Below are 12,301 nucleotides of genomic sequence, written 5' to 3'. Positions count from 1 at the left end.
GTAAACCCCAACCTTACTAAGAACCCCAAGTTCTTACCCCTACTCTTCCCCACAGATGGAGACGAGAGTTCATTTCTATAAGCTATCGGAGGTGCAAAGGATGATGTTTACGTTTTGATGACATCAACTTGGCTCAAGTCTTGAAGATCTATATATGTATATAGTTAATAGCTAACTATTTCTAAGGGTGTTAACTAAGTGTTGTCCACCGATGTACGATGCATATATAGGTGATAGTTTTAAACTGTTCTGTCTGTTATAAATTATAATTTTATTTATATATGTCTTTCTGTTTACCAAACCAAACGTTTTGAAAAAATTTTATCCTGTAAGAACGGTGACATTTTAACAACAAATCAGCTATTAGATAATAAGTTAGAAGGTAATTTAGTGATATTTAGCTTCTGGTATGATCATGACATGTCGGGAGTTGGGTCGTTATAATAAACCAGTAGAAGGAAGAACACAAGAGTTTTCTTCTTTTTCGTTTTGTTCAACAGGAAGAAGATTTGGAAGAGAGAGGTTTATTTATTTATATTTTAAAAAGGGTTAAGTATGATTTTGGTCCTTAAGATTTAGCTAAAAAATTTTTTATCCCCAACTCTTTTTTGCATTCAAATTCATCCCTAAGATTCAACTTAGTTTTAAAATAGTCCTTCGGATAATTATACCTTCAGTGTCATCATCTCCATCACACCTTTAGAAGAGAGAGAAGCAAAAATCAAAGAGAGAAGTAAAAACTCAGAGAAGGAGAGAAGGAAAGAAGGAAGCCTCACCGTCGCCCTCGCCGCACCTCGCCCTCGCCCTAGCAACAATGCAACTCGTACCCTCGCCTTACTGCGACTCGCCCTCACCTCTCCGCGATGTGCCTGGCCCTTGCCCTTGCCTCATGTTCCTCATCGTCGGGGAAGTGGAGGGGATAGTCATTTTCCTCACTTTTCCAGCATCACCACCGCGTCTCCCTCCCTCTTTTCTCCTTGTCCTCCGCCGTCCAGACTCTTGTAGAACATGGGTGAGCTAATAGAGAAATCATAATTCCTTCCCTCCCTTTCCTTTCATCACAAACCCTAATTTTCCAGCATGAATTGTTATTTCTTCTATTGGTTCTTTGATTTTAGTGAGAAATTGGAGAAATAATAAGATGTTTTTTGTTATTGTTAATGTTTAATTTTCTTCTTAATGTTTGTTTTGACGACGATGATCATGATTTTCTTGTTTCTTATTAATGATGATGGTTTTGGTGATGCATTGCTATTTTGGTTTTGATTTATTTGAGGTTGTTGTGAAGGTTGGGTTTTCTTGTTGGATTCATGAACAGATGGTGATGGGATGGTAGTTGGTGGGGTGGTGGTTGTGGTGGTCAGAAGAGAGAGGTGGTATTTTTGTCATTTAAAAAATTAATCTGTCTAAAAGAACGATTTTAAAACTACGTTGAACCTTAGGGACGATTTTGTTTACAAAAAAAGGGTTGGGGACAGAAAAAATTTTCGGCCTAAACCACAGGGACCAAAATCGTATTTAACCCTTTAAAAATTATATAATGATCCATGTTGAACAATAAGTTAATTACAAACTAACTTTATTATGGTTAAAATATTAACTATAGTTAAAATTAAGCAATTCAAGTTATTAATATAGTTAATAATAAATTAAATTATCAACCAATAAAAAACTAACACATCATAGAAGATATGTTATATGTTGTCTTAAAGAGGGATATAGTATACTTTTTGTTCCTAATATTTACCAAAAATTTCAAGAATATTCCTAAATTTTAATTTGTTTCAATTTTGTCCATCAAATTTTTTATTTGCATCAATTATACCTTTGTTGCTAATTTCTTGATAATTGACATTTTTTCCAATTGTGCTCTCCTATATTCCGTGATCATTATTATCACATTCTCTCTCTCTCTCTCTCCCTCTCCCTCTCTCAAACACATTACTATCCAATGCACCATTGTCACCTTGATAAAAAAACTTCACCTCTTAAACGACATGAATTTTTTTACTATCTTCTCCCAACTTTATCAAAACAAAAATAAGAATATCAAAAGAACAAGAAATAGAAATAAAAATAAAAAGCAACTAAAAAATATGATTAAATAAAAGTGACCAAAAAGTCAATGTGACTATATGAGCTTATTATTTTAGATGTGGTTCCAATTTTCACAGTAGCACACAAGCTTAGAATTATTTGAATAGTATTAGTATGTGAGGTCAAGAAGAAGATAAGTAGTTGATGTTAAACCATTTGAATTTATAAACATTGTAATATTTTAACTATCAAAATATCACGTTTTCGGTTGCGCCACTCTGATAGGTCGGGTATTATAATGACTCTTATAATATTTAATACTAAAATATGAGCCTGTTTAAAACTTAGACCGAATCTTTCGAAAACATACATTCATACTTACAATATAAATTACAATACTCACAGGAAACACACACACACACACACACACACACACACACACACACACACACACACATATATATACATATTAATTTACAAGCATCTCATATCAAAATCCTATCTCTCTTACAAAACTTGCAAAGTTAAAGGCGAGGGAAACATAAATACTAAAACAATACAGAAATGTCGTCTAACAGAAAAGAAATAAGCTCTCCGAACTTTGTCATCCGTAACCTGAAAAAGAAAAGACCTGTAGGGGAGTGAGAACATCATCCTTGAAAGGGTTCTCACTATAGGGTTGCAGAATTACTATAATAGGATACGCGAGATAAAATTATTTCAGAGATTAATAACCGTCTTATACATCTTTTCAAAAGCAAAGGTTTACTATAAAGAAAAATCTGAAATCTTTTCTGAAAGAGGAATCTGTTCAATTCTTAAAAATTTGAAAGCCTTTCAAAAGGTTTATCTATGCTGAACCAGATTAGTCTTTCATACTTTTCTCAACCAGAAACATCAACCAAACACGGCCTTCGGCCCACCTCATGATCAACCACGGTCCTAGGCCCAAACAGTCCAAGCAATAACCAATCACTACGGTCCAACAGAATCCTAGTCTCAAACACAAGTAGGAAAAGTCAAGCACAACAAACAATTACTTCAAGTAGAACAATTAGCAGTTAACCACAATTAATCACAAAGGCAAACCAGGTACAATATGCACACTCAAATAATGTCACATAGATGCATATGATGAATGCCTGTCCTAGTGGCTAATGATACCATCTGTCGGTTATAAAGCCAACCCGACAAGTCTTGATAGCTAACTGTTCCGAGGGTTACCTAAAATTGTAAGTTGATCTCGGACGAGATATTCTGTACTGGTCGGAGCTGTTGTGTCCGACTTGATGATGGTGGCCGGAGCCACCGTGTCCGACTTGTTGGACTTGGTGGTGGTGCTGATCCTTTGTCACCGGAGGGTGGGGGTACCTACAAGGGACTCCGATGGTTAAGTTAGCAAGGGTATTAAGCATATTTTTAGTAGAATCAGAGTATGAGTTATACCTGGGTGCTCCAGTGTATTTATAATGGTGTGGAGTGACCTTTCTGAAGATAAGGTAGTTATCTTATCTTATCCTACTTATCTTTGAGTGAAGTCATCTTATCTTCGAGGGAACCGCCCTTATCTCTATAGGCTTGGGCTGCCTTTGGATTTGGGTCGTGTTCCTCTGTTTGGGCCCTTCTTTGGGCTTTCCTGGTGATTTGGCTGAGCTCTTTGTGAAGAGGTCGGTCATGGGCCAACCTGCTAAGAGGTCGGTCATGGGCCAACCTTCTAAGAGGTCGGCCAACCCTTTAAGAGGTCGGCCAACCCGGTCCTTTATAGCTAGAACCGATGTATAAACAGTGCCCCTGCTTGAGTTCGGACCTTTCCGTGAGATCGTGCTTTCAGAGCTTCGATCTCTTTAGGGAAGTCGTGCTCAAGCATCTGTCTGGCTTGTTTCTTCATTGCTTTGCAATCCTTGCAGATTTTCTAGAGGTTTGGTACTTCCTAGTCCGACCTCCTTTGAGTGGTAGTGTGGGTTTTCTACCCTTGCCTTCTGGATCACGCCTTGCTTTAAGTTTGTGTTGACAACCTCTGCTTTGGCAAAGTTATCCTTGCGGCTTGATATTCGGACTTTTAGTGACTTGTGCAATGACTTTTTAGTGTTCTTTATATGGAACCTTTTTAGTCTTGGATAACGTTCGTAAACCTATTTGAGATTGTGCTTTCTTTGAGCGGAGTTGTATCCCTTTTTAGCTAAGCACATTTGAGCTTTAAGTTATTTCCAACCTTTTGGCTTGTTCTTTTTTTTTTGGGAAATGTATTTGTGCCTCTTCTTAGCTGACATCGACCTGTACGACTTTGCCCTTGCTTGAGTTCGGACCTTTTCGTGAGATCGTACTTTTAGAGCTTCGATCTCTTTGAGGAAGTCATGCTCAAGCATCCTAACTTTGGTCGATCTTGAGTAGTTTCTCGTTTGTGCGAGTATGGTATTGCCCTATTTAGTTTGTTGAGAGGTCTTTTCAGCCTTCTTCCGACTTGTTTGTCTTCACTCCTCGGGTTTTTTAGTCATAATCCAATAACTTTTTAGGTAGTGTTCCGATGGAGAACCCTTTTATAGTTTGTTTGGATGGCCTTTTAGCGCCGTTTTAATTTGAGCTCTTGCCTTTTAAGTAGTATCTTTTTTCAAGACTTTGTACCTTTTAGAAAAGCATTCCTGGCCTTTCTCTGGCCGTTTGCGAGATGTCTTTGTCCCTTTTGTGGATCTTTGTAGAGTATTGGTACTTTGTTGTCCGACCTCTTTTTTATTAGATCTTTTTTAGTCCGTCTTCGGTTTAGGCGGGATGACCTTTGGGGCTAACTTGTCTGACAACTTTTTAGTGCTCTTGGTAGAACCTTTTTAGTTGGTCTGAACAATTTTGATAGCCTTATCGTGGAACCGTGGCTTTTTGGGCGGAGCTATGTCCCTTTTAGTGCACGTTTTTCGTTGGTCCGACTTTTCTTGTCGATCCTTCTTTAGCTTTCATTGGTTCGACTTCTCTTGTCGGTCCAAGCTGTAGCTTTCGTTGGTCCGACTTTTTCTTGTCGGTCTAAGCTATAGCTTTTGTTGGTCCGACTTTTTCTTCTCAGTCTCTTCTAGGTTATTTTTAGTAATCAACTTTATTTGGACCTTTGTTAGGTCTCTTTTAGGGATTATTTTTTATAACTTTTGTAGTTTTGTCGTGCCGACTTTATCATGTCGGTCCCTTCTAAGTTATTTCTAGTAATCTTCTTTTTTAGGGCTGGCCAGGCCTTTTTCTAGGGATTACTTTTTATAACTTTTTGTCGCTTTGGTCTGGTCCGACTTCTTTTATGTCGGTCCATTCTAAGTTATTTCTAGTAGTCCATTTTTTGTTTTAGACCTCGCCAGGTCTCTATTCATGGATCGCTTTTTATAACTTCTTACATTTATCTGTTTTTATCGCTTTCATCTTAGCCGACTTTGTTGGAATCGGACGATGAATTCTGCTTTCACTTTTTTGCCGACCTTGTCGAAATCGGGCGATGAATTCTGTTTTCATCTTTGCCGACTTTTATCATGATCGGGCGGTGAATTTGATTTTGACCCCGCCGACCTTGTCGTGATCAGGCAGTGAATTTTTGCGCTCAGATTAATGCGTCTTGGTAGGAAACTTTTTGGGGAATCTGCAAACTTTATTTAAATAATAAAAGTAAGATATGAATAAGAGTGTGTGCACGTTAGTGCTTACCCTTCTAGGTCAGACAATCTTTTGGATCTCGGCCTGGCACCCTTCTTAGGTTGCAGGCATGCCATGACCTTGGTAGCTCTCACTCCTCGAGGTCGAACACTTTGTGGTGACCTTTTCCCAATACTTCTGAACAATGTAGTATGGTCCTTTCCAGTTGGCTGCTAGCTTCCCTTCTCCTGACCGACCTGTTTCGATGTCATTTCGGATTAGGATGAGATCTTTGTTGGTGAAATTTCACTGGACTACTTTCTGATTTTATCTTGAGGCCATTCGACGCTTTAACGCTTCCTCCCGAATCCGAGCTCTTTCTCGGACTTCTGGAAGTAGGTCGAGTTCTTCTTTTTGATTTAGGAGTTGACCTTTTCATTGCAGAGGATCATTCTGGGGGATCCTTCTTCTATCTCTACTAGGATCATTGCCTCCATTTCGTAAGCTAATCGGAAGGGTGATTCCCCCGTGGTGAAGTGTGGAGTTGTCCGATATGCCCATAGGACTTGTGGGAGCTCTTTAGCCCAAGCTCCCTTTGCGTCTTGTAGTCTCCATTTTAACCCAGCTAGTATGACTTTGTTGGCAGCTCCTGCTTGTCCATTGGCTTGTGGGTGTTCTACGGATGTGAATTAGTGCTTTATTTTCAAGTCAGCTACCAACTTCCTGAATCTTGCATCTGTGAATTGTGTGTCATTGTCTGTGGTGATGGAATGGGGAACCCCAAACCTTGTAACAATGTTTCTGTATAAAAATCTCCTACTTGTTTGAGCAGTGGCATTAGCTAGGGGTTCTGCCTCAATCCATTTTGTGAAGTAATCCACCCATACAATGAGGAACTTGACTTGTTCTGATCCTTGGGGAAGGGGTCCGAGGAGGTCGAGTCCCCACTTTGCAAATGGCCAAGGTGATGTTACACTGATAAGCTCTTCTGGTGGGACAACGTGGAAGTTAGCATGCTTTTGATGTAAAGCTTTGACTTTGTATTTGGGTTTTTGCTCTGTTGTTGCCTCCAAAGGGTGCCCCTGGACTTTCGTGTGAGTGTTGGGGTTTCCCTTTTACTGCTGTATCTGACACTTGATGTTTTACTGTTATTGTCCGAGTTTTTTCCTTATTTGCCTGAGTTGTTTAGTAGTAACCCCATTTTTCTTTTTCTCACCGTAGGAATATTTGACCTATGTCTTCCCGCAAAAACATTGCTGAGATATCTACTAAGATCCCAGACAGCATGTCTGACTGGCTGAATTCCATAGTTTTAATGTGTGTTAATGTGGCCGACCTTGAATACTGTGTGCGACTTAGGAGATTCCATAGAATTTGTAGGGATAGGGATAAGGAGAAGAATTATGAGTTGGTGTCGCCGGAACCTGAGGAGAGGGTTTGTTTTCCTTTCTTGACTCCGGGGGAACGACCTTGACCTGATATGGTTAGGACCTTTTTCTTCCTCCGAGGTTGATGGATTTTGCAGTGTTTATTGGATAAGGCTTCTATTATTGCCCCCTGGTTTGGTGTTGGCTAGTTTTGAAAGTACGTCAACTTGGGTATTCTGTTCTCGAGATATATGTCGGACCTCATATCTCCCGAATTGTCCGAGCTATTGGTGCTGACTTATTTTGAAAATGCATCAGCTCGGGCATTTTGTTCTCGAGATATATGTCGGACCTCATATCCCCTGAATTGTCCGAGCTATTTTCTGGTTTTGTCTAGGGTCCCCCGAATTGTCTGAGATGTTCTCTGGTTTTGTCCAGGGCACCCCCAAATTACCCGAGCTATTATCTGGTTTTGTCCAGGGTCCCCCGAATTACCCGAGGTATTTTTTCATGGTGGGATACTTAGCTTGGTAGCTCCCTTCTATTTGTGAGGTGACTACTTGTGAATCACTGGACACGGTAAGCTCCTACCTTCTTAGCCAGCCTTAAACTAGCCAGTAGTGCCTCGTATTCAGCTTGGTTACTTAGCTCGATTTGGGTTCCCTGAACACTTTCTATAATTACACCTACACCACTCTCAATTTTGTTTGAAGAGTCGTCCACGTAGAGATTCCATTTTGTGGGAGTTCTCGGGGTGTCAATGTAATCTGTAATGAAGTCGGCCAGATACTGTGATTTGATTGCTGTCCAAGCTTCATGTCGAAGATCGAATTTGTATAACTCGACTGCCCCCTGTAGGATTCTTCCAGCTAAGTCTATTTTCTGTAGGATGCCTTTTATGGGCTGGTTGGTCTGAACTCTGATAGTGTGAGCTTTGAAAATATGGGCGGAGTTGTCGAGAAGTGAGTATGAGGGCGTAGGCGAACTTTTCTATCTTTTGATAGTTTAGTTCGGCCCTTGTAGAGCCTTGATGATAAAGTAGACGGGTTGTTGTCCCCTTTCGTCTTCTCTAACTAGTGTTGAGGCTATTGCCCGACTTCCCACTGCGAGGTATAATATGAGTTCTTCATTTTCCCGTGGTCGGATAAGAATGGGTGGTTGTCCCAAGAATTTTTGAAATCTCGGAAGGCTTGTTCGCACTTTGTTGTTCTATTCAAACCTCTCTCCCTTCCTTAATATACCTCTTTGAGGTGTCTTTTGCGAGATGATTTAGAGATCCCTCCTCCTGCGAATCTTCCATTTATCATATGAACATGTCTCTCACGGGTGTGAGGTGAATGTTCAAGTCGTCCGACCTCTTCAGTGTGAGGTGGACGTTCAACTCGTCCGACCTCTTTGGTGTGATGTGGACCTTCAACTCGTCCGACCTCTTTGGTGTGAGGTGGACCTTCAACTCGTCTGATCTCTTCGGTGGGAGGTGGACATTCAACTTGTCCGACCACTTTGGTGTGAGCTGGACCTTCAACTCGTCCGACCTCTTCGATGTGAGGTGGACCTTCAACTCGTCCTACCTCTTCGGTGTGAGGTGGACCTTCAACTCATCCGATCTCTTCGGTGGGAGGAGGACATTCAACTTGTCCGACCTCTTTGTCCCTTCTTCTTTTTCTTGGTTTATCCGCTTTATTGGCTAAGAACCAATCTGCTCGCCCTTCTCATGTCAATCTTTCTATGATATTCTTTAGGTCGAATCACTCATTGGTAGAATGTCCGTAGCTTCGGTGGTATTCACAATACTCTAACCGACTTCCTTTTCTTTTGTTTTTGATTGGGCGAGGTGGTGGGATCTTCTCAGTGTTGCATATTTCTAGGTAGATATCCACAAGAGACACCCAAAGAGAGAGGGTGTAATTGTGGTATTTTCTATGCTTCTCACTGGGTTGATCTTCTTTTTTCTTGGACTCTTTATCCTTGTCCTGCGGTGGGTTAGGAGAATCTGATTTTTGAGCTGTCTCCCAATCGGGAGTTCTCCTCCATATTGATATATTTTTTCGTCCTTTCTTGAATCTCGATTAGAGATGTTGGGTACTTCTTGGATATTGAGTGGCTGAAAGGTCCTTCTCTTAGGCCATTGATGAGTCCCATGATGGCCGCTTCTGTTGGAAGACTTTGTATGTCAAGACTTGCTTTGTTGAATCTTTCCATGTAGTTGCGAAGACATTCCCGATCTCCTTGCTTAATCCCTAGTAAGCTCAGAGCGTGTTTGGTTTTATCCTTTTGGATGGAGAACCTGGCGAGGAACTTTTTAGCAAGGTCCTCAAAACTTGTGATTGATCTTGGAGGCAAATTGTCGAACCACTTTATTGCCGTTTTAGTTAGAGTGATTGGGAAAGCTTTACAATAGATTGCATCTAAGGCCTCCGTGAGATACATCCTACTTCTGAAATTGCTAAGATGATGGCTTGGATCCAATGTGCCGTCGTACGGGGTCATGTTGGAAGCTTTAAAGTCCTTTGGGACTTTAGCTTTCATGATCTCTTTGGTGAATGGGTCTTGATCTTTGTGGGGATATCTTCATGACTGGATCGAGAGGTCTTGGTTTTGAGATCGGCTTCGAGTTGTAATAGTTTATCTTCCAACTCTTTACGTCGCCTAGTTTCCCTTCTGAGGTCCTTCTCGGCTTCTCGTTGATGCCTGGCCTCTTTTTCGAGTCATTGAGGTGTTCTTGTTGAGCCTGAAGTGCCTCTAGGATTTCTGCATTTGGTGGACTCTTATCTTTGTTTGGTTGAGGAGTATCCTTTGGCGTAGCATCCGCGTTCTTGTGCGGCGTCCTGTTCTCTAGATCAAAGCCGTGGTCGTTGTCAAGGTTGTCCACCATGATGATGGGATGACTTCCAGGTTCCCCGGCAACGGCGCCAATGTTGTAAAACCCGGTTAATTAACGGCTAATTAACCTATAAATGAGAATTTATTCTAGAAAGCCCAAAATGTGATTTTTGTGGCTAAATATGATAAAGGAGATTGAGACGAGAATTGCGGTACCAATTTTATAGAATTCGGACCAAGATTGGACCGAACGGGCCAAACCGGGCCAACCGGACCCAAAGTGGGCCCTTGGCCCAACATAACTAAACCAAAACCCTAGTTTTCAGCATTCTCTCTACTCACTAAACACACTCACATGCTGAAAATAGAGGCCATGGAGGGAAGAACACTCTCTCAAGTTCTTTCTCTCACTTGATCTTCAAACCACCATAACTTTTGATCTAGAGCTCCGATTACCGCTCCGTTTGCGGCCACGCATTCACTGCAGAGAGCTCTACAAAACTCATACAATTAATCTTGAGGTAAGCCACGTTTTGCTCTTCGAAATTCCAGCCTTGTTTTCGAGTTTTATGAGCAAAAATATTGAGATTTTGGGCTCTTTGATGTTATAGGACCCAACTCTCTTGAAGGAGAAGGTTAATCTTGTCTCCTTGGACCTTGAGCGTGGTAAGATTCTCAACCCTAGTGTAATTTGTTGTTCTATGATGTTTGGGTATTGAGATGTTGTGTATGGGTATGATGGTTGTGGCTTAGGTTGTGTATGTGTGGATATTGGAGCTTGATTGGTGATTTTGAAAAGCTTGGAAAGGGTTTGGTGGTAAAAAATCTGTTCTTGGAGGTGTTGAAGCCTTGAGAGCTTGTGGATAAGTGATTTGGAAGTGCTCCGGTTGAGCTTGGGAAATCGGCTAAGTTATGGTTTCGGTTTGCCGTATCTAATATGTAATGTGGTAGAAAATACTTAGGCTAGAGGCCCTAAGATAGGCATTGAATTATTGGTGTTGTTGAATGGTTGATATATATATCATGTGGTCATATATGTGATGATGATTATTTGATGCCTTGATGGTATGATGTATGAGAAATATGTATGTTGTGATATATGCTTGATGATTGGTTATGGTTGAATTGTGGGTTGAACCATGTTGATGGTGAGTATGATGTTGATTCTGTACAATAATAATTTATTGGAATTGGTGTTGTTGAGAATTGGCATGAGAAATAGTATATGATATGTCAATATGTTTGAGTTTGAGCCACTTGGGTGAAGTGGGTTAAAATGATGAGATAGTGATTTTGTAAATTGTGGTAAAGTGTCAATGTGTGAGTTGAGGAGGATTGATGTTGAATTTGATATATTTTGATTGATTTCAAAGAAAAGGGATGAAAATGGCATGTTTTGATTGATTTTGAAAAGAGTTGGAAATGGCTTGTTTTGAAAATGGTACTTTGTGGTTTTTATGAAAAACATGGTTTTTGGGCATACTTTGGTGGGACATAACTTGAACTACGGATCTCTGTTTTGTGCTAAATCTATTTAGAAAGGGAATTGGATCCGGGATGTCCATGCCGTTCGAAGAACGGGTGAAAAACGATTTAAAACGAGAAAGTTATGTCCGTTGGAAGATTGGGGTTTAAATTGGTGAATTCTGCAGCTTTTAACTTAGAAAATTTTTAGCAGAATGACCCCTTGCGCGTGGGCACACTTGGCGTGTACGCGTCGTTCTTCCAGAAAACGCCATCCACGCGTGCGCGTGATGTGCGCGGGCGCGCCGATGATGCTGCACCCAATGCCCAGCCATTTTCCAGAGAGTTGTGCCAGAACTGTGCCAGCTTTGTGCCTGGGCACGAGAGTACCCACGCGTACGCGTGGTTGACGCGTGCGCGTCGTTTGACTAGTTTTCAATCCACGCGTTAGCGTGTATGACGCTTACGCGTCGATGAGTTTTTGAACGCATCCACGCGTGCGCGGGGAGTGCGCGTACGCGTGGCCCTGCTTTCATCCCAAAGTTGATTTTTGAATTTTAAAAGACAAATCTCATACTTCTAAGCCTCCGATCTCACCATTTATGGCTTAAATCATTATGACATGCCTAGCTATTAAAAAGGGGCTAGTGAATGAGGTAACTTGCGAGTGAAGCAAGGGAGAAATGAATGATCAATGAGGATCAAAGATGATTATGTGAGATGCGGAGGATGGTGGTGGAAGTGCTTGTTATGCCATGAGCCAAAAGGCTATAATTGTTAATGAAGCGGCTGGTTATGGATTTAACCGTGAGCCGGAATGGCTGTGTATGATATGAATATTGGCTGGTTCTGCACTGAATCGTGAGCCGGATGGCTGATATGGATGTTGATCCATGGATGAGAATTCATGCATGTTTATGCTGAATTATTGATAATTGTGATTTGTACTTCCACTATCTGAGATACGAGTTTCCCTGGGTAGTAGCAGTGGCTAGCCACCACGTGCTCCA

The sequence above is a fragment of the Arachis duranensis genome, chromosome 7, assembly GCF_000817695.3.
Source record: "Arachis duranensis cultivar V14167 chromosome 7, aradu.V14167.gnm2.J7QH, whole genome shotgun sequence".
NCBI lineage: Eukaryota > Viridiplantae > Streptophyta > Magnoliopsida > Fabales > Fabaceae > Arachis > Arachis duranensis.
This window is presented reverse-complemented; position numbering follows the sequence as displayed.